The sequence below is a fragment of the Emydura macquarii genome, unplaced genomic scaffold (assembly GCF_026122565.2).
Source record: "Emydura macquarii macquarii isolate MOO-44397 ecotype Brisbane River unplaced genomic scaffold, CSIRO-AGI_Emac_v2 contig_75, whole genome shotgun sequence".
NCBI classification, from domain to species: Eukaryota; Metazoa; Chordata; order Testudines; family Chelidae; genus Emydura; species Emydura macquarii.
The window spans coordinates 398,120-418,447 of NW_027130212.1; positions in this window are offsets into that span (position 1 = coordinate 398,120).

Here is a 20,328-nt window from a genome sequence, read left to right on the forward strand (position 1 = left end):
TTGGACCTTCGACAAGATAGAGCACGTTTAGTGAGGACAGAATCTTTGCAGATTTTTGGTGCCAAACTCCTCACTACTGAGCATGTGACAGTTGGTATTTTTCAGAGGCTGAGTGTGGCCACAGTTGAGTACATTTTCATGGGGCTGGCAAAAGGCACAATTTAAGTCCCTGCTTCAAACCCTGGAAACACTGGAGCTTCTCAATGAAACAGTACTATTTTTTTTAACATTCTCAAAACAGCATATTTTCTCTAATCTCATTCTTGAAAATGGCTGCATCACTTTAACTGAAATACCCACCAAAACATTCAGTCTGAGGCAAATGTAGCATGAAAATTTTAGCCCAAATGGCTTCCATTTGGCAAAGTTATAAGCAACTGAAATCAGGGTTTTATAAGAGCAAGTGACAGGTAACCTTAATGTTAGGCAGTGCTACCAGCTCCACCTATAATATCTATAAGGACACAATAAAGGTTAAATCACTAAAATATTTAAATGGCTACATGGAATTTCCAAAAGGACTAGATATGCTCAATTCAAGAGGTAGTAAGCAGGGAATATAACGCTTCCAAAATGCTCAGGTAACAAAAGTGAGGGGGGGCAGTTGGTTGTTCTCGGTGATGAAAAGAGCCAAGAATGGGGGAGGGGGGAAAAGTAACAGCCTAAAATCCGAAAAAGGAAAATTCAGGTCAGATATTTTTGCAACCTTATTGAGGCACCAAACCTAGATTTACTTAACAGAAATCTGAATGTAAGTCTCAGGACACTATATTGACCTCTGTTGTCAAATGACTCTTCAGCTGCTGTCAGTGAAGTTCAGTCAGCAGAATGAGAAAGAGATGCAACTGTTAGGGCTTGTTGACCCGTACAGCACTACAGCTGCACCGGTGAAGCTGTGCCACCGTAGCACCTCGAGAATATGCCACCCAAGCCAATGGAGGAGTTTCTCCTGTCAGCATAAATACATCTTCTCCCTGAGAGATGGTAGCTATGTTGACGGGAGAAGCTCTCCCATTGACATAGCGCTGTTGACACTGCGAGATCAGTTGGTATAACTGCGTCACTCAGGGGTATGGATTTTCCACACCCTGAGCGATACAGTTATACCGACATAAGTTTGTACTGTAGATGGATGGAGGAAACCCCTGTGTACATGTTTGTGACAATCACAGGTTCAATCCCCCTGGGGAGTAAAGCAGGGTCAGGGTACCTGTGCCTGACTAGTTTAATTCTCTAGCTGCTTAATTAAGCTTTGGAAGAAGAGGAAATTTACTCTGAGAACATTCCCAATAAGAAAGTTTGATGGGATGAGTAATTCCATGTGTGGGAAGGAAAGGTAAAAGGAAAAGAGAGAGTCAGACTTCAGGAAGGGTGCTTCTTTAGAGATGCCCTGGGGAGAGATGTCAGGACGAGACTGGCACAGGCTATGTAGGGTCCTGGAGAAAGGCTCACTGGAAAAGACAAGGAAGCTAAAGGTTGATATAGGTCTTAGAGATCCACAAAAAGCAGCACTATGGAGGGAGACCTGAAGAGAAGGTCTGGAGGAAACTGAAAGGCTTGTTAGGAGAAAGCCTTGTCTTGTCAGAAGGATGAGATACGCTGCCAAGCTTTAACTGATCTGGATCTTTGCAACAAGAGACTTGAACTGTGAGGTTAAGGGCCAACCTAGCCAGAGTTTGGGTTTTAGTTCAGTGCTCCACAGAGAGGCTTTACAGAGCCTTCAGAGAAGGGAAGTCAGACTGGCTCAGGTGGGGTGAAGCTGAAAAATAAATGGGCTTTCCTGGTAAAGGGGAAAAGGAATTGCAGTGTTCTTTGGTTTTGGTTGGATAAACTAATTGGGGCAAGGGGAAACCTTCCTTGCATAATTCTGGCCTGAAAAGTATGTGTTGAAACACCTCTGGAAGAGAGGGCACTATGGACTAGACTTCTCCAGGGCTACACCCCTCTGAGAGGTGGACACTTCTGCATGGGTGCTCATAAGTGTGTAGAGGAGGAAAGAAGCTAAACTGGATGGACCAGTGAACCGGATCAGGGAAGTTAGGATCTGAAGAGATGAACTCCTGTCAAAGTATCTCAGAGTTGTTTTCCTAGCTTAAAGAGCAGTATCTTAAACTATATGGGTCATAATGGGTTAACAAAAATAATTGTGAACAGGTTTTGCATCTAGACTTATTTTTTCCAAATTATTTTTTTTCCACACTTGAGTCAATGCATCTGGCAACTCATTTAGGTAAAGGACAATTATTAATCACCTTCCATTATTTCAGTTATGATGTATGAAGTCTTTCACACTTGTGAGATTTCAGAAGTATTTAAAGCTGATGCCTCCCTGTGCTAATTTAAAGTCTATTACGAATAACTCTCTGAGGAAACAGCCACCTGTGTTCATTTAGCAGCTCATGGTCACTCCAAAATACATTACTATACTGCTGAATTTGTTTGCTTTCCTCTAGGAAAAGCCACCACTTGATGCTGTTCAATTACAATGCCCTTCAACACAATAGGCTGCATTTGTTATGAGTCTCTCCCTTTAGAAGTCAATTGTGTGCTTAATGGGAGATAAGTATCCATTTCTCACTGTTTTGCAATTGAGAGGGATCAAGAAGGAAATGATAAAATCCGGTCTTAAAGTGCTCCACTTATAGGACTATGAACATTGAGGGGATACAATACCATAACTACACTGCTGGTGAATCCCATAAGTCCCTCAAAATAAATTTTCCATTCATTCTTATGACCATTTAAAGATAAGTTTGATTCTATAGCCACATGGAAAGCTGCCAAATACATAATGCTACCAGCACACTGCACTAGGAGAAAAGAAATAAGCAAATTTCTGATTTGAGGTTATTTCCTATTTAATCCATCAGAGGGTCTGGTAAATAAAAATAAGGTGGTGGTTATTTTTTTCATTAGCATAAGTGTCAGACATGAAGGATGGCCCCAATTAGATACGGTGTAGCACTCTAAGTCAGAAGACCTGGGTTATTTTCCTAGCTCTACCACAATCTGTAGCACCTTGGGCATGTCTGTGCCTCCATTTCTTCATCTATAACATTTTAATACAATACCTGAGTAGACAGGTAAGCTGGTGTTTGTAAAAACCTATTGAGAGCTTTGGTTTGATAAATGCAAAATATAATTTTATATTGGCTTATAAAGATTTATTCCTTCTCTCTTCTATTATACAAGCCTTAATCTTAAAATAATGGAAGCTTTTCCTTAATAAATTGAGAATCAGATTTACCTAAGGAAGATCTGCAAGTTTGAACTTTGACATTCCCCTCTAAAAATCTCTTTTCATGCTAATAAAACAAAGATGCTGTGTACAGTTTTAATGTCTTTATTTTTATTGTATGCAGAGATGACCTCTGCCTGCTGATAGTTGGGAGACCGTGTGAGGGCAGCTGGCTTCAACAATAGCCAAGCTGTAAATCTGGGGGGACATGTGACCACACCTCCTCCCACACACACATCACCTCTGGCTGTACGTGAAGTATCATTCTCAGGTTTTATCTTCAGAAATGGGTTTCTGTCTCATGAGCCTCCCTGGCATACTTGAATTGGCCTTAGACAATTAGGAAACACATGTGCCATCTTGTTTTTTATATTTATCTTTCTGTTGTTCACACTGTCTTAATAAAATTTAGGGGAAGAAAATTGATCAAAGTTTGCTATTGTTACTTCCCAAGAATTTCTCCACAGATAATCAGCCCTCTTTCTTTTATGGGAGCATTGAAAAATCTAACATGAACATTCAAAAACTTATTTCCAAAAGGTTGTGAAGTTGTAATTCTGTCTCTACCCTTTAGTCAAGAATTGTACTGTTCTCTTAGGGATTATTCAGATAATGTGATTATGCTGCCATTGTTTTTTGCAGATCTTAGGTGACTATACCAATCAGCTAACACTTTAGAGGACAACCTTGACACATCTGCTCCCTCCTACCTGAGATACCTTAATCAGTCCCTTAGTAAGAGGCCCTTAAACTAAAATATTTGTACAGGAAGCACGAGGCCAAAGCCTGGCCAACAGACAAGATTAATAAATCACTACAGGGTACTCCATATTTGTCCCACCTCTGCAGCAGCGATGGTAGACTGCCAACAGTCAAGGAAGGCCTTTCCAGCATAAACAGAAAGGATCCATTTTTAAACCCAGCACCTAGCCACCACCAGAGGGGACATATATCACTGGCAGACATGGATAAGTTTTGAGGGAGCCCTTGTTAAAATTTTGGCAGCACATCACTACTTCCATATGTTTCCAATCTGGGAGTGAACTAGGGTTTCTTCCCTTCTACTTGCTGATACTTCTGACAAGTGACTAACATGTTTCCTGTTCAAAGCTAGCAGTTTCATCTACTTGATCTGTTTCTCTTTTTGCTATTTAGAGCTGTTTTCTTTGCTATTTGTGCTAAGGTTGCATGTTTAGTTAACATTTTAAAATCTTGGACAGATCCCCAGTATGCAGTTAAATAAAAGTTCCTGATGAGTAGTATGCTTTACAATCCAGTTGTCAATGGTATTAGAAAAAATCCATTTTATTAATATTTAATAACATGGTTCACTAACCATAATAAAATTCAGATCAAATGTTCCATACCTTCTTCTGTCACTGGTATTAAATTATTTCAGGTTCAGCTGTACATAATTCTGAAACATTAACCACATATCTACTTGGCTCCATTTTAAATAAGAGTTATTCTCTCAGCTGCTAAACCTACTGAAATTTATATGGATTGTCCTCTGAATTTTTACTGAGAAAAGACACAGGCTGGGAAGAATATGGAATGAGCCTGAAAGCGAAATAAGTTACTGTAGGAAATAAGATTTGTATCAAACCTAGCTGTTTTGAGAGAATTGTTTGCTGTAGCTTTCATGCCATAAGTGAAGATAAAGAACCACTAACACCCACGCTAACAAAGCCCCGTAGGGTCTCATCCCAACTCTGAGGAAATCAGTGAAAAGACTCTCACTGACTTTAGATCAGAACTCTGATCTTCTAAGAAGGTGATAGGCAAGAAAAGCAGACTCTGCTCATTATGTCAGTTTAGCACATAGAATGCTACCAGGATGGGTGGTATGCTATCATTAAGGCCATGTGTATGTGTGCAGTGCATCTGGTGAAGATGCTCTGTGTGGATGGGAGAGAGCTCTCCCGCTGACATAGCTCTGTGCCTATGGGCGCTTATGTTGGTGTAATTTATGTCACCTAGGAGGGTGGTTTATTCACACACCTGAGCAACATAAATTATGCCAACATAGTCTGTAATGCAGACATAGCCTAATTTTTTTTCTATTTTCTTTAAATATGAGAGCATTAATTGAGCCCCGATCCTGCAAAACTTAAGCATGTGCTTAACTTTAAATGTGTAAGTAGCCCAATTGCCTTCAATGGGATTATTTACATGCTTGAATTTATTCACGTCCATAAGCGTGTCCAGGAGTGGGACTTCTTGCAGAAGACCTAAATAAAAGTGCTCCTATCCAGAGGAGCTTATGATCAAGAATATTCACATGAACAACCCTAACATAGCATTCTTATGTGTCAATGAGGAAAGAAACATCAGCAATAATGTACTAATATACCTAGCTCTTATATAGCAATTTCATCACTAGATGTGAAAGAACTTTGCAAAGGGGGTCAGTATCATTATCTTCATTTTACAAATGGAGAAACTGAGGCAGAGGAAGTGGTAGTGACTTGGCTAAACAGGCCAAGTGGGAATAGAACTTAGGTTTCCTGAGCCCTAGTCCAAAAAAAGTGTCATTGGCTATGCCTACACTTTGAGCTAAAAATCACACTCCCAGCTCAGAGGCGATGTACTCATGCTAGCTGTCATTGAAATAGCAATATTATAATTCCAACATGCACTAAAAATAGAATGTGGCTGCAGCACCATGAGCTATGGGACAGGCTAGCTGACCTGAGTTCCTGCCCATCTGACACCCTAGGCACATACTCAGTGCAGAGGCATAACCAGAACTGATTTTTTTTTTTGGCAGGGCCTGTGGTTGGCTTGGGTGGGCACAAGCCTTTGTGTCACAAGCAAAACAGAAGCTGATAAAAATGCAGAATGAATTGCTTACAATTTGATTGGTGGGCCTGCTTTCAGAGTGGGTGGGCCTGACACAGTGGGGCAAGCCAATCCCACTGCTTGTGCAGAAAAAGCTGCACTCTGTTTTTTAGCACACTTACTCAGTCTAGCTGTCACCGAGTTAATCTTCTCAAGATGAGAATGACACCACCAGCTCAAAGTGTAAAATACCTCTTGATTAGAAATGAAGCTTTCCCACAATTTCTGTTACTCTGTGTGATTTCTGAGTTTCACTGTGAGGGTGGCAGTTCAGAGAAGTATAACTTCCAATTGCAGGGAGGGGAAGGGAATGGGGAGAATGTTTCAAATTCTAAAACAGAATAGCAACATGCATCTGATGCTTATGTGAAATGTGCAACATTTTAAGTATCTGAAACATTACACCTAACTTATCTTGGATCTTAGTTTGTCAAGTAGTTTAAGTCTTAGTTTAAGAACAGTTTAATTCAAGTACCACTCGTTTTATAAAGTAGGTATTGAGATTTTAGCATTTTAAAAACGCTTCTGAAAAATATTTTTTGTCCTGCTTCTAACTTTCTTTTACCAATATAAATGGGATAATTGTGCTTTTCTCTTCCTCCCTTGACTGCCTCTTGACATTAGCATCAAATACAGGGCAGATGTGTTAACTTTAATATTCCATTAGACTTAACACCTGTTGTGATCTCTCCAGGACTATCCTGATTTCTTAAGATAATGTCCATTGTCCTAGGAGCCTGATCAATGGTCCTAACTTGCTATTTGGTCCATTAAACATTATGACTTTAAAAAAAATCTCACTAGACTCTTGAAGGCTAACTTTTGTGATTTGTTCACCACCACCAGCTTAACCAGTCACATTACAATGGTGGAGAGGATTTGACCTCCTCCTTCAAGGTAAAGTTAGTAAATCTATTGGATGCTGATACCTGAATGGAATGCCACCTTACATGGAGCTGGAAAATCAAATCAGTCAAAGTGGGAAACTAGTTGCAAAATTCTAAGATGCTAATGGTGTTCGGCTGTCAAGATGAATAAATACACCAGAGGTGTAATCACATTTTACAGTGTAATCCCCTTGGTACATGGACCTTATTTTTATAATTACCAAGAAAGTGCTATGCTCACTTTTGAGTTATTCGAGAGGTGTAAGTGTGTGGTGTATATACATGTATAAAAACAGCGCCATCACTGCCAAACAAGGATGCAAACCAATGAACTTTTATTTTCAGGAAAGAAAAATGCCACTTAAAAATTAATATTTAAGGTAATGTCCGCTAGGTGCTTTCTAAACAGTCCCTGCTCTGTGGAGCCCACAAAGCTGTGCGTGTGAGAGAGATGTTACTTCATAAAACATCTATCATGATGGCTATGCAGAATTTCATTTTAACACAGCAAGTTAACGTTAGCTTTAAGGTGGCACTTTAGATATTTAACTCGCTAGAACTAGCATGTTGTAGTTAAGGAGTATTTATAAGGTTGGTTGTTCATCATGTCAAAATAAGGGGAAAAGTCACAGGAATGAAAAATACAGAAGTAAAAATTTTAGCTAAGAACCCTAAATTGTAGTGCACAATAGTTGATCTTAAATAATTTACCATGGGAGACTGAGAGTATAGCCAAGGATAAAAGATATCAGCTATGCTGAACTCACAGATTAAAGTAGGTGTATACCCTCACCTAGAGGTGGGTAATTAAAGTAACCCTTAACTATACATAAGGTTACAGTAAGAAACATGAACTATCCCTTATTTTTTATATAAGATAATAGATTAATAATGTTTAAAGCCCTCCAAAAAGTTTGTGGGTTTTTTGTTTTTCAGATTAGCAAGGAGTCATGCTCTGTAGTGAGCTGTCCAGAGTGACAAAGACTAGAGGCCTGTTTCTCCTTTACACCAACGTCTCTTACACCACCACTAAGACCCTAAGAAAAGGATCTTAAAATGGAGTAAATTAAACTTTAATGTCTTTTACACTGCCACAACAATGTAGTTTTTAGTGTAAATGGGAATTCAGACCCATGCGCTTGTTTAGAGGAGGAGAACCCCCTCCTCCACCAAAAGTAATTCTTTTTGTCACAGAACCATGGCTGTGACAAACATTCTGTCTTAAGTATGTCCATTAGCTTTACCAAAACTGGAGCTTTTATTGATGATGCCAGTCTTATTAATTCAATTTCCAGGCTTAGCCGCTGCTGGGACATTGTGGCTAGAGATCCACTAAGTGAATGTTTCAGATGTTTCCATCAGATGATAAAACAGTAAAATCATATATTCCGATGTCCCTAGATGACTGGCTATGAACTAAATTTATATAACAGATAGCTTTCAGCACTACACACCCTAATTTTCACACTTTCCACTGTAACAGTTCCCACTATTATTGTTTTCCCTTTCAAAGGGCTACTAATCTATGCCAGAAGGATCAAAATTGGACCTTCAAACATCAGTATAACATCAGTATGTTTAAGTGGCTTACATCTGAATGTGTCCATTGCGTTGTGCTTCAGAGAATATTTAACATTCCAAATTTGTTCTTTTGAAAAATAGGTCAGTTAGAACTATTGCACAAATTCTTGGGCCTGATTCTGCAGCCTTATGCAAGCAAACTTGCTGGCTCCATGTGTTCCTTCCTATTAATATTTTTTTAATCTGGAATTATAGAACAGGCGCTTTCTTCCCCAAAATAGATCCTGGGATCCTGGCCCCTTTTCTTGTCTTCAAAGAGGGAGGCAGATGTCCCTTATTTCCCCTTTCTTCTCTAGTGGCTGTCAGCTGGCCCTGTCCTTTGTTGAAGGTGGCTGGCTGCCTAGTCTACTCTCCCATGACACACAAAATCTTTAAGGGAGACAGCTGCTCATTCACTCCCTTATTTGGCAGTAGCAGGACTGTCAGCCCTGTTGCTGGTCCCCACTTATTCTGACACATAACGTTTACCCAGAATGCATCATGGCACTAGGGAATCTTAGAGGAGGCAAGGTGGCAGCTCATCACTTCCCTCCAGATATATCAGTGGATCCAATTCTTTACCCAGCTTCACCTGAGCCATCACCCAAAGATACTGACCAGTTTATGGATAAATTATTCACTGTTGCCTAATATGACTGGAGGGTGTGTGTGTGGGTGTGTGTAGTTTTTTGCTTCCTCCCACAGAATCCTTTCTGTTTTTCATAGATGTGCAATTTAAAGGAAATCGCTATTAGGAAAAATCTATATTCTTTAAGAGAGAGTGGTAACCCATTTACAGAATCTTTGAACAAACCTATTGACTGACATATCAGGGACAAAATTCTTTATTAAATTCCATAAATTTGGTATAAACATTCTACAGGAAGGAATGACATTTTAAAATCTATAGGCTTTTAAACTACTTTCCATAGAACTCTGTTTTATTTCTATAGGATCCTTTTGTCTTCATCCATATGAAATGTATAGGATTTTTCTATAGATGACACCATAGCTCTTTTAATAAAGAAAATATCAGATGTAAGATCACACTTTAAGTCTTAAAGGAACTCTACAAAGCACTCAGGTCTCAAAAGGATCCTGTGAAGCAGTCCATTATCTTGAAATGATGTGCTGGCTCTTCACTCTCCCTTATCTAGTAACAACTGTAATGTACAGTTCCTCCACATGTACACACACTAATGTAGTTAGTCTACAGCCCCAGGGTGATTCAATTCAGTGAAGCTCCTAAAAGCATTTTGAAGCTTTCCCTTGGCTCCTCCACTTGTTTTAATCCGCTTTTTCATCTTCTACTCTGACCTGAGTCATCTTTGAATTCCATCACAATTATCTGATCCTCTTCCAGCTCCTCTGATATATCTCCAATATATTCTCCGATTGCAATAAATATCCCAACAGATTGGACAGCTGAGCTTTGAGCTTTCTAACCCTCTATCTCATTAGGAGTTCAATTGAATATAAGATCTTCTGACTATAGTGCGTTTGTTTGTTTTTTCTTCTTTTTTTTTTTTTTGCACACACATTCAAATGGGGTTGGCAGGAGAGGTCAGGGGAAAGACTGTGGGAGCTATTCAGAAGTTAGGAGAACAGCTGGTCCTGAATCAAACTTCTGGATAGGAATGTCAGATTCTAAATGATAAAAGACGAAAAAAAAATCACTTGTGGGTGAATACCCAAAGTGATCACTGGATATTTGACCTATCAATCCTCATCCTCAAAGGAAACCTGTACAACACCTCCAAAAGAAGAGCTGGAAGCTTAAATTCTTAGCTTTGCTAGACCCTAAAAATCATAGACTTAAAAAAAGACACTGGATTTATGGTTTATTACAATAATCTGTAACCCACTAACTCCCCTGTTCAGTCCTATGACTGCAGAGGTGTTAACTGGCCACCTGAATGGTCTTTTAATGTGTGTATTCACTACTTATGGTAAACAATCTGTCCCACCTTGTATTTAGCTGTGATAGTCTGAGTACCCTTCCCAGACCCGAAGAAGAGCTCTGTGTAAATTCAAAATCTTGTCTTTTTTTACCAACAAAAGTTGGTCAAATAAAATATATTACCTCACATTTTCACTGTTGCAACTTTTTGTTCCCCTTTGGGATGAAACTAAATGTTGAAATATCAGAATTATCTATGGAATGGAATTGCCATTTTCTGGACAGCTCTGGTAACAGATTTAGGTTCTGATCTTGCAATCTTATTTATTTGACTCATCCTTGTTCACCTGAGGAGTGCCATTGACTACAATGGGACTAATCACCTGAGTAAGGACTAAATGTGTGAGCACAGGTTGCAGGATTGGACCCTTAGAAAGTAATGAGCAATGAGGGTGTGGGGAAGTACTAAAATTACCAGAGTGGAAGAAGGATCAGACAGACAGACAGACAGACATAATTAGGGCACAAGAGTCTGTAGAAGTTCCTCTGAAAACCAAGACTGGAAGAACATGAAGTGGCCAATTGGCTTTCATGAGAAAGTGCTTGGGGAATGGGAGCGGCGGGGGAAGAAACACACTCTGCGTCCCATTTTTGCTTTTCCAAAACAATCAAAACTAGCTAAAGCAAGGTTTGCAGATTTAGTTAATGCTAGTCAAAGGATTTAAGGAGGAAGAACTTTGAGAAACATAATAGGGAAAAGAAATACTAGAGCAAAAATAGGTCCATTAACAAATTAAGATGGCAAAGAAATTGATCTCAAAAACAGATATACTGCTGAGCTTCTGATTTAGCTCTGTTTTTAACTAGAAAAATAACTTTTTTAAAAAATAGACTATGCGAAAGAGCCTGCAAAAATTATTATGGATAATCAGCAAGTAAGGGAATAATGGAAGTGTGTGAAAATGTACCTCATCTGGTCCAGCTGTTATGAACCCTAGAATATTAAAAGTGTTAATAACTTTATTGTACCATTGACCTCCTATTTTTGACAAGTAGTGAAGAGCTGGAGGAGCAGTAGAAAATAGGAGAAAAGCAAATATAGTAACAGCTTTAAAAAAATGGACATTAAAGTAGAGTGAACCTGGGTATTTGTCTCCAAGATTAATAAAATAATGGAACAAATAATAAGAAAAAATATCTAGAAATAGCTAAAGGTAATAGACGCAGGAGCAATAGGCAGCATGGATGTGTGACTAAGTCTCTCAAGACAAACTTGACTGCCTTTGCTGAAAAGATTGCAAAATAAGGAAATAAAGGCTGAATATCAGGGAAAAGATTCCTAATAGTTCCACGAGGCAAAGAAGAGTATCAAGAGAAAAGGCTGTAAATCCAACTCTCAGGACACTTAAAATGGATGGGACAAAACTCTAGAGGATGTGCTATAGGACACAATTTTGTTTTAGCAGGAAGATGGAATAGATGACATGGAAAATATCTTTCTCTACCTTCTACAGTTATGATCCCACATTGTATGGTCATGCAATTAATATAGTGTGTATATAGCTATGGTGACCAGATGTCCCAATTTTATAGGGACTGTCCCGATATTCAGGGCTTTGTCTTATATAGATGTTGTTACCTCCTGCCCCATCCCAATTTTTCATACTTGCTATCTGGTCACCCTATATATTGCATTACACTGTGTTAAATCATGGCACACTGAATTAGTTCTTAATGGCACAACAAATCAGATGGTGAAAGCCCCTCTTATTATTTTTTAAATGGATTCTTAAACACTAGCTGAATATCTCTTTGAAATTATTATTAAGTCTTCAGTGCCAAAAAGCATCAAGGTGGTGAGATGTATCCAGAAAGCCTTGGCACTTTACCCCTCAATTTAAACTGAATTTTGTTAAGCAGCTTTCAGCTATTGCTTTGTTCTTTAGAAAGCTTATTCCTTTGAAACTGGCCTCTGTCATTCTTTTTTTTTTTGTTTTAAAGTAGTCGTGGACTAAACTACCACCTCTGTTGATTTGCTTCATTTAGTGAAATTGGCTGTTGCTTTACATTTGCTTTGTAGATATAGACTTTGTCTAAATTTTAAAGTAATCTGATTTAGAACTAAACTGCTTGTTAACTCAAGTCTCCTTGTGTCAAATTAGTGTTTCATTAGTAATATTTAAAAATAATAATGTACCCTGTAACTGGACTTCAATTGTCTGACATAGTCAGTGTATGGCCATTCTATTTTCCTGTTGGTCCGTGTGTGGTGGCTGTGACACTCTCAATGGTGGTGCAAGAACATGCATACCAACTTTGGGGCAGACTGTTTACAAATAAAACAGAGCACAAACCTCAAATTGATCATGAGTTCTAAAATTTGATTTTACCAACCAATTGTATCAAGTGTGAACTCCTCAGGCATGTTAACAGCCTTCAATGGAGTCACAGACCGTCCCTTTGTACACTCTGGTCTATCTTGCCATTCAGAGGAGCATATCACTGTGATAGATGGCCCTTAAGAACAAGAATTTCATCAATATTCAGGTTACACCTAGTCCTTAATCTCTATGGTTTAGCTCCCCATTTGTTAAATTGAGAGAAAAGGGGTAGATTGTTACTGACCCTTGATATGATAGCAGAGCATGCAAAGCCACTTTGACACATGTAGATGAGTATAAGAGTTGTTAATGTTGCAGTTAACTTTGAAGTCTACGTAACAGTTAGTTGACTGACTCCCAGGCCAAGTACAAAAAAACTCCCTTTGAATCCAATTAAGATGCACCTAGAACCAAGGAGATAATTTTTAAATTAAATTAATAAGGGTAATCTGCATACTGTTACCTGATCTGAGAAAGGAGGGGGATTAGGGAGTCTGAGGAACTGGGGCCTGAGCCAATTCCCATTATAGTCAATGTGAGTCTTTCCACTGACCTCAACAGGATTTCGTTTGGGCCATTAAAGAGGGATAATGTTGTGCCTGTTCTCTCTTCCTCTCAGGGTCCAGATGGATTGACGTTTAGTGATATGGTGTCTGAATCATCATGCTTTTAAAAGTGGGCCTAGTGCTTCACAGAAGATCAGTCCATGGTCCTTGCCCTTAAGAACTTGTAGTCTGCATTTCGATGTGATACAGTGACGGGCGGTGATATGCAGTAGAGCAAGGAAGGGGGTGAGAAAGGAATGTGAGTTACAGCAATATGATTCTGCACCTACTCATTTTAGGTACATGTTGCTAGAATTGTAGCAGGCATGAGGAGGGTAAAAAGTGGGCCTGGTTGAGTTCCTAGGAATAAGTAATGTCTCTCTTCCTTCCTCCCCTTCCTCCCATCTCTAAGCCATGTGGGTCAGGAGCTCCACCAGCACTTTTCTTAGATCTGGACCCCGAGCTCTCAAAACACATAACTAAAGTCAGTTGTACAGTTAAAGCACCAGACCAAAAAGGCTTTGTAAATCACATTTATAATGGATATGGTGTACACTTGTCACAAATGGATAGCCACACCGCATACAGCACTGAAAAACTCTTATCATAAGATCTAGATCAGAATATGGGTATTTGAGCATGGAGTATTGGAGTTTGGAGTATTGGAGCATCCTTTGTAAAATTCTTTGAGTTCTACTGTTGCAAAGTACTATATACGAGCTAGGTATTCTTATTATGTTTAACTTGTAAAGATGTTGTGGGAATTATGCAGTATAGATCTATAAGGGATATTTTTCTAACACCACTGTAAACTATACGGACTCAGAGGGGGTACCGGTTTATTTTTTAATATAGGATGAAATGTATAAAATCAAAGTCATTTGATGAATGTGCTAGGCTTTATCACGCTTCATAATGTTTCTAACCAGTCTCTTGCTATACAGCTGGCTTTGTTGGGAGCATTTTTGAGGTACTCTTTGATGTATGCTCTGCAGGGGAGCCAAAATCTGTGGGATCACATAGAGAACGTGTCGTGGCAAGTGTATGATAACTCATAGTGATGGTAAAGCTAATATATCATTAGAGCAGAAAAATGTTAGATGATGGAAAGGAAAGGAAAAACTCGGAAGAATGAACCAAGATATTTTCACCAAACTGCTTCTGAATATTACATAGCAAACATCAAGCTAAAGCCCCTGGGAATGCTGACATTTTAAAATAAGAATGAGAGAATGTGGACAGCAAGGAAAATCTGATGCTAAAACAAGCAAGTGCATGCAGGTGACATGATGTACGTCTCTCTCTATAGTTTGATCAAAACATCTCTCTTCTGATCTGTTACACATGAGCCCTGGACCCTCTTGAGCACTGGCTTTTTCATTGTGCTAAACTGCATCATTGGGTGGTATGGTGGCCACACTTCTGGAAACCCACCATTTTTTTTCTAGCTGCTCTATGCTTTTTTTTTTTTAGAATGGTGCAAAATAGAATGAAGGCATTCAAGGATCTAGTCCAACGTTATAATGAAGAAATTTTATAAAGCTACAACATACAAAGCGTCTGTGAGAGGCTTCTGCTAAGAGAAGATCAACAAACACCATCAAAGGGTGCTTTCTCAGTCTACACTAAATACTGAGCAGTAAACCCCCAGTCCACACTGCTTCCTTCCCCTAGTGGATTTGTACTTAAAGTTATACTTGGAGGTTGAGTGAATTGTTTCAGTCTGAGCCAAATAGTCATACTTTACTGGTTTGGCTAGAAGTAGGAGCACATTTTGTTGGTTCTAGAAGGCTACGAGAAAAAAAATAGACAGCATGTCACTAAAGTAAGTAGATATGGCTGAATAGATTTTCTGTGTCTATTCAGCCATATCTGCAGCATAAGAAGGTGCCAGTTAACGTAGTCAAGTATCAGAGTAGGACTGCACTTTAATAATGAGACTTGCAATTGTAAGAGTTCTCCAAAACCCGCATAACCAAGTAAAAGTTATTTTTCTCTCATGTAAAGAAGAATTCCAAACACTAGTGATAGGACGCAATATGCAAAAATTCAGACATTAATTGTTTTTCCAGCATGCTACTAAATGATGATCAAGCCAATCTTTACTTTTTTAAACTGCATTTTAGCTGCAGTAATTAAGTTGTTATATACTAAAACATTCTATCTAAGAATAAATGTGGTACCCAGTCTGCCTGTCTTTTAATGGGGTAATATCCCTTAGGTTCTCTAGAAACTGGCATCTTAAAAGCTTGTAAAGATTTGTTTTGATTAAAAAATGTTCTGTTTAAATTTTATATATTTTATCTTAATGTTTTTCATTTATTTATTTTACATAATCTGTTCCATGAACATCAGAGGAAGTCAATTTATCATTTGGACCAAGGGAGTTTTGAATTGAAGTAATTATATTTGGGGCTGTGTGACATCACTGTCATTTCAATGAGATCGTCCTACGTTTTGCTGTCATTGATTTATTCAGACAGAAGTTGGACAAGTGTTTGCTGTTAATATGCTAAATTATTTTCCGTCTGAGCAATTCTTAGATGGTTTGAAGGTGTTTGCTAGGCACCGGAATCTGTGCAACCACCCACTACCTTCCTAGAGGTAAGAACATTTAAAAATATCTAGTGCAGTTCAGTTTACAAAATACAATAGGCTACTATTGCAACTTGATTTTTCCCTAATGTGTTTACTAACTGCTGCATCAGTTCAGGAAAATATTTTAAAAGACTAGAGAACTATAAACCTTCATTAGCCCCAGAGAAATATGTACACAATCCTGGAGTTCTTTACTGAATTTTTGCTCAGTCCTTATGCTATCAGAAGTGTGTTGAAACCAGTAGAGTATACCTGAACTAAACGCATATGTTCTACATTTACTAAACCTTTAAAAAAGAAAATAAATATCTGCTTGATTCTACTAAACAATTAAAATGAACAAATCAGAGCTCCAATTAGTAGGTAATGTTCTTATTTTTACTTACCTTTAATTGTAATTACTGATTGGTTAATGAACCAAATTTATCCGAGACCACTATGCAATATTATTAAAGTCACTGGAGTTACACCACAGAAGATTTGGGTCTATTGTGTCTGAAGCAACAAACCCCCAGTGTGTGATATCAAAAATTAGTGTTAAAAAATTCATGCAGTGTTATAATACCTAGTTCTAATGTAACACTTTAAGATCTACTGATGAAAAGCACTCTACAAAGGAGTACAGTATCGTTAGTCCCATTTTACTGATGGAGAAAACAGATGAAAGAAGCGACTTGCCCAAAGTCACCTAGCAGAGCAGTGGCACAGCCGGGAATATAGCCCAGGTCTCTTGAGTCTCAGCCCAATGTTTATATATTGTGCTACAATGCTTTTAATTTAATGCATCACGGTGGTGAACATCAGTGAGAGAGAAGAGCTATTTAAACTCAAGGACAATGTTAGCACAAAAACAAATGGATATAAGCTGGCCATGGGTAAATTTAGACTGGAAAAAGAGGTTTCTGATGATCAGAGAAGTGAGGTTCTGAAACAGCCTCCCAATAAGAGTAGTGGGGGGCAAGAAACCTAACTGGTTTCAAAATGGAGCTTGATAAATTTATGAATGGGATGATGGTGTGGCTGCCTATGATAGCAGAGGATTAGATTTGATGACCCAGGATGTCCCTTCCAGGCCTATGTTTTGAATATAATAATTTTCAAAAGATGTGCATCATTTCTGATTACTAGAAATCTAAGAGTAGTAGCTGTGAAAGGTTTGCATTTGCTAACAACCTTGTCATTGGTAATCAAACCTCTACCCATACTAAAAATGGTACTGTAGAGAAATCTCCAAAGTAGCATAAGACGGGGCCATCCTCATTGTCTTGTCCTTCCTTTTAGTGGAAAAATCATTAGCCAACATTTTTCAGAGCTATTTAGCACCAAATATCATGCCAATATCTTTCCTCCTCTGGTGGTGACATGTGTATTTAATCTTGTATCTAAGAGACAAGGGTGAGTGAGGTAATATCTTTTATTGAACCAACTTCTGTTGGTGAGAGAGACAAGCTTGGAAGCTACACAGAGCTGCAGATAGTCATCTTCACCCGCAGTTTAGGTGGGATCCCTGTCACAGATCCTAGCAAGCATCCTTTCCTGGCCACCCACTAGGACTGCTGTAAGGAGAATCTACCCTCGGTGATCTGGGTCCTTCAAGTATCTGGAGCCTGAATGGCATCTAGCCACTGTCCCAATCCCCAGATTCCTAGGCGCACACTCAGTGTACCTTTTATCTGGCACCCCCTTTAAGTGTTGCAACCTGTTGTCCACCTGCATAGCCCCTCTTGTGCGGTACTGACCCTGCAAACTCCCCGATATATAAACATACCACTCTCCCAGAACACCACCCAAAAGGTGTAAAGCTCCTGGTTTATAGGCCCACTGTCTCTTAGGGGCATGCAGCAGTTATGAAGCAGTCAGACTGTACAAAGTGTGTCTGACATCTTTATGCTCTTCTTATTTAATCATGTAAAGCACAGAGAGTACAGATCATACAAAACAAGAAAACATTCTAAGTGCAATGTCCCTTACTAGCCTACCTTTCCCCATGCTTCCTACTTTTGTGCTTTGAAATGTTTTGTATGCCATAGATATAAATAGAAAAAACTATATAGGTTCAGAAGCATAAACAGTTGTAAAGTTATATGATAAAAGTATCTGGGGCATATTGTATTTCCTGCTCTTTGTATTGGCTGTACTGAGCATAGTTCTTTGCTCTGACATAGTGACATCAGCTGAAATGAAGATGTGTGTTCACTATTCAGTGAGCACGCATCTTCAGCTCAGGATTTGAACAACAATTCTTTTCCGCCCCAAGAGAGTTCCAACACAGCTTGCGTCTTAGTTCCTAGTATATTAGAGCTTCTTCCCTGAAGGCCTTTTTTATTTAAATATTGTTCTGCTGACAAAGGGATATACTTTGAGCATATACGTGAAAAAAAAGCTCAGGTTATCCTGCTGTGGGTGCTATCATGGATCTTACTGGTTTTTGCTATTGGGAATTAGATTGGAGAAAATAATACTTAAGATGTATATGATCTGAACAACTACATCTATGGGGGAGAAGAGAAGACAATTTCATAGTCCAACATATTCTAATAGGTTGAAACAGCAGGTGGTTGTATGTTCTCAGTTTTGCTATGAAAGGACTACATCCTGCCACACTTACTCATGTGATGTAGTACTTTACTCATTGAGTAGCCCCACTGAAATCAATGGGAGAAAAAAACTATGCAACGTAACTAAGGATGGCAGGATCTGGCACAAATATGGATTAGAAAAGTACTATTGCAAATTAATTTTAAATTTAATAGAAATTACTAAATTTACAGTGTCAATAGGCAGTTTGAAAGCCATTTTTTGGCTACATTTCTCAAAGCACTGCCTCTGAAATTCAGATTAAATTGAATTAAGATTCAGATTAAATTACATGGATTAATTGGTTTGGATTAGAGATGTCCAGATTTGAATGTTCCCAAAATTCAAAGGAATTCAGTGCCCGTGTTTCAATCCATGAAGGGTTGTGCTGAGACATCTGACCTCCCTCCGACACATACTTCACAATGAATACACTGGAAGATCTGCACACAGAAGTGGAGATTCTGGGGGATCTCCAAGGCATTACTGAAACCTAATCTTACAATAAGACATTTTTTGTTAAAATTATGGAGGGAAAATGATTAATGTTTCACAAAAAGATGGTTCATTTGACCTATGTTTTTTTAAAAAAACACAATTTGTATGCTGGAAATTATACCTGAGTGCCTAGGTAAATCAAAATCTTTATGGTACTTAGGACGGAAGAATCCCATGCACTGCTACAGACTGGGGACCGACTGGCTAGGCAGCAGTTTTGAAAAAAAGGACCTGAGGGTTACAGTGGACAAGAAGCTGGATATGAGTCAACAGTGTGCCCTTATTGCCAAGAAAACTAATGGTATATTGGGCTGCATTAGTAGAAGCATTACCAGCAGTCGAAGGAAGTGATTATTCTCCTCTATTCAGCACTGGTGAGGCCACATTTGGAGTATTGTGACCAGTTTGGGCCGCCCATTACTGAAAGGATGTGGACAAATTGGAGAGAGTTCAGGGGAGGGCAACACAAATGATTAGGGGGGCTAGAGCACATGATTTATGAGGAGAGGCTGAGGGAACTAGGCTTGTTTAGACTGAAGAAGAGAAGAATGAGGAAGGATTTGATAACAGCCTTTAACTACCTGAAAGGGGGTTCCAGTGAGGATGGAGCTAGGCTGTTCTTAGTGGTAGTAAATAACAGAACTAGGAGCAATGGTCTCAAGTTGCAGTGGTGGAGGTCTAGGTTGGATATTAGGAAACACATTTTCACTAGGAGGGTGGTGAAGCACTGGAATGGGTTACCTAGGGAAGTGGTGGAATCTCTATCCTTAGAGGTTTTTAAGGTGGAGTTTGACAAAGCCCTGGCTGGGATGAGTTAGTTGGGGGTTGGTCCTGCTTTGAGCAGGGGGTTAGACAAGATGATCTCCTGAGATCCCTTCCAAGCCTTATCTTCTATGATTCTAAGCAATTAACTGAAACACAACATTCAATACCATTTTTATTGTAGCTTCTAAATACTACTAAGTTTTGAGTGACTCTGAGCACCACCTGAAACTCCCGTTTGAAGGCAGTAGGAAATGCAAGTGCTCAGAATTTTTCAGGATTTGATGCCTTGATATAATATAAAGTGACGCCAAACTGTTCAACTGCTGTTAGTATAGGTCAACAGTGAGAAATATTTTGCTTTTATCTACTTCTTAAAGCTTTGCTGCCCAGGCTACTTCAAATACCACGTGGTGTAAGAAAGGTATGATTTTTTTTTTTTTTTTTTTTTTAATCATCATCAAGATACTTCAGAGCACAATAACTGTATGTTGCCTCTAGGATACCCTAGGCAAACTGCATATTGATTTTTCTTAGCACA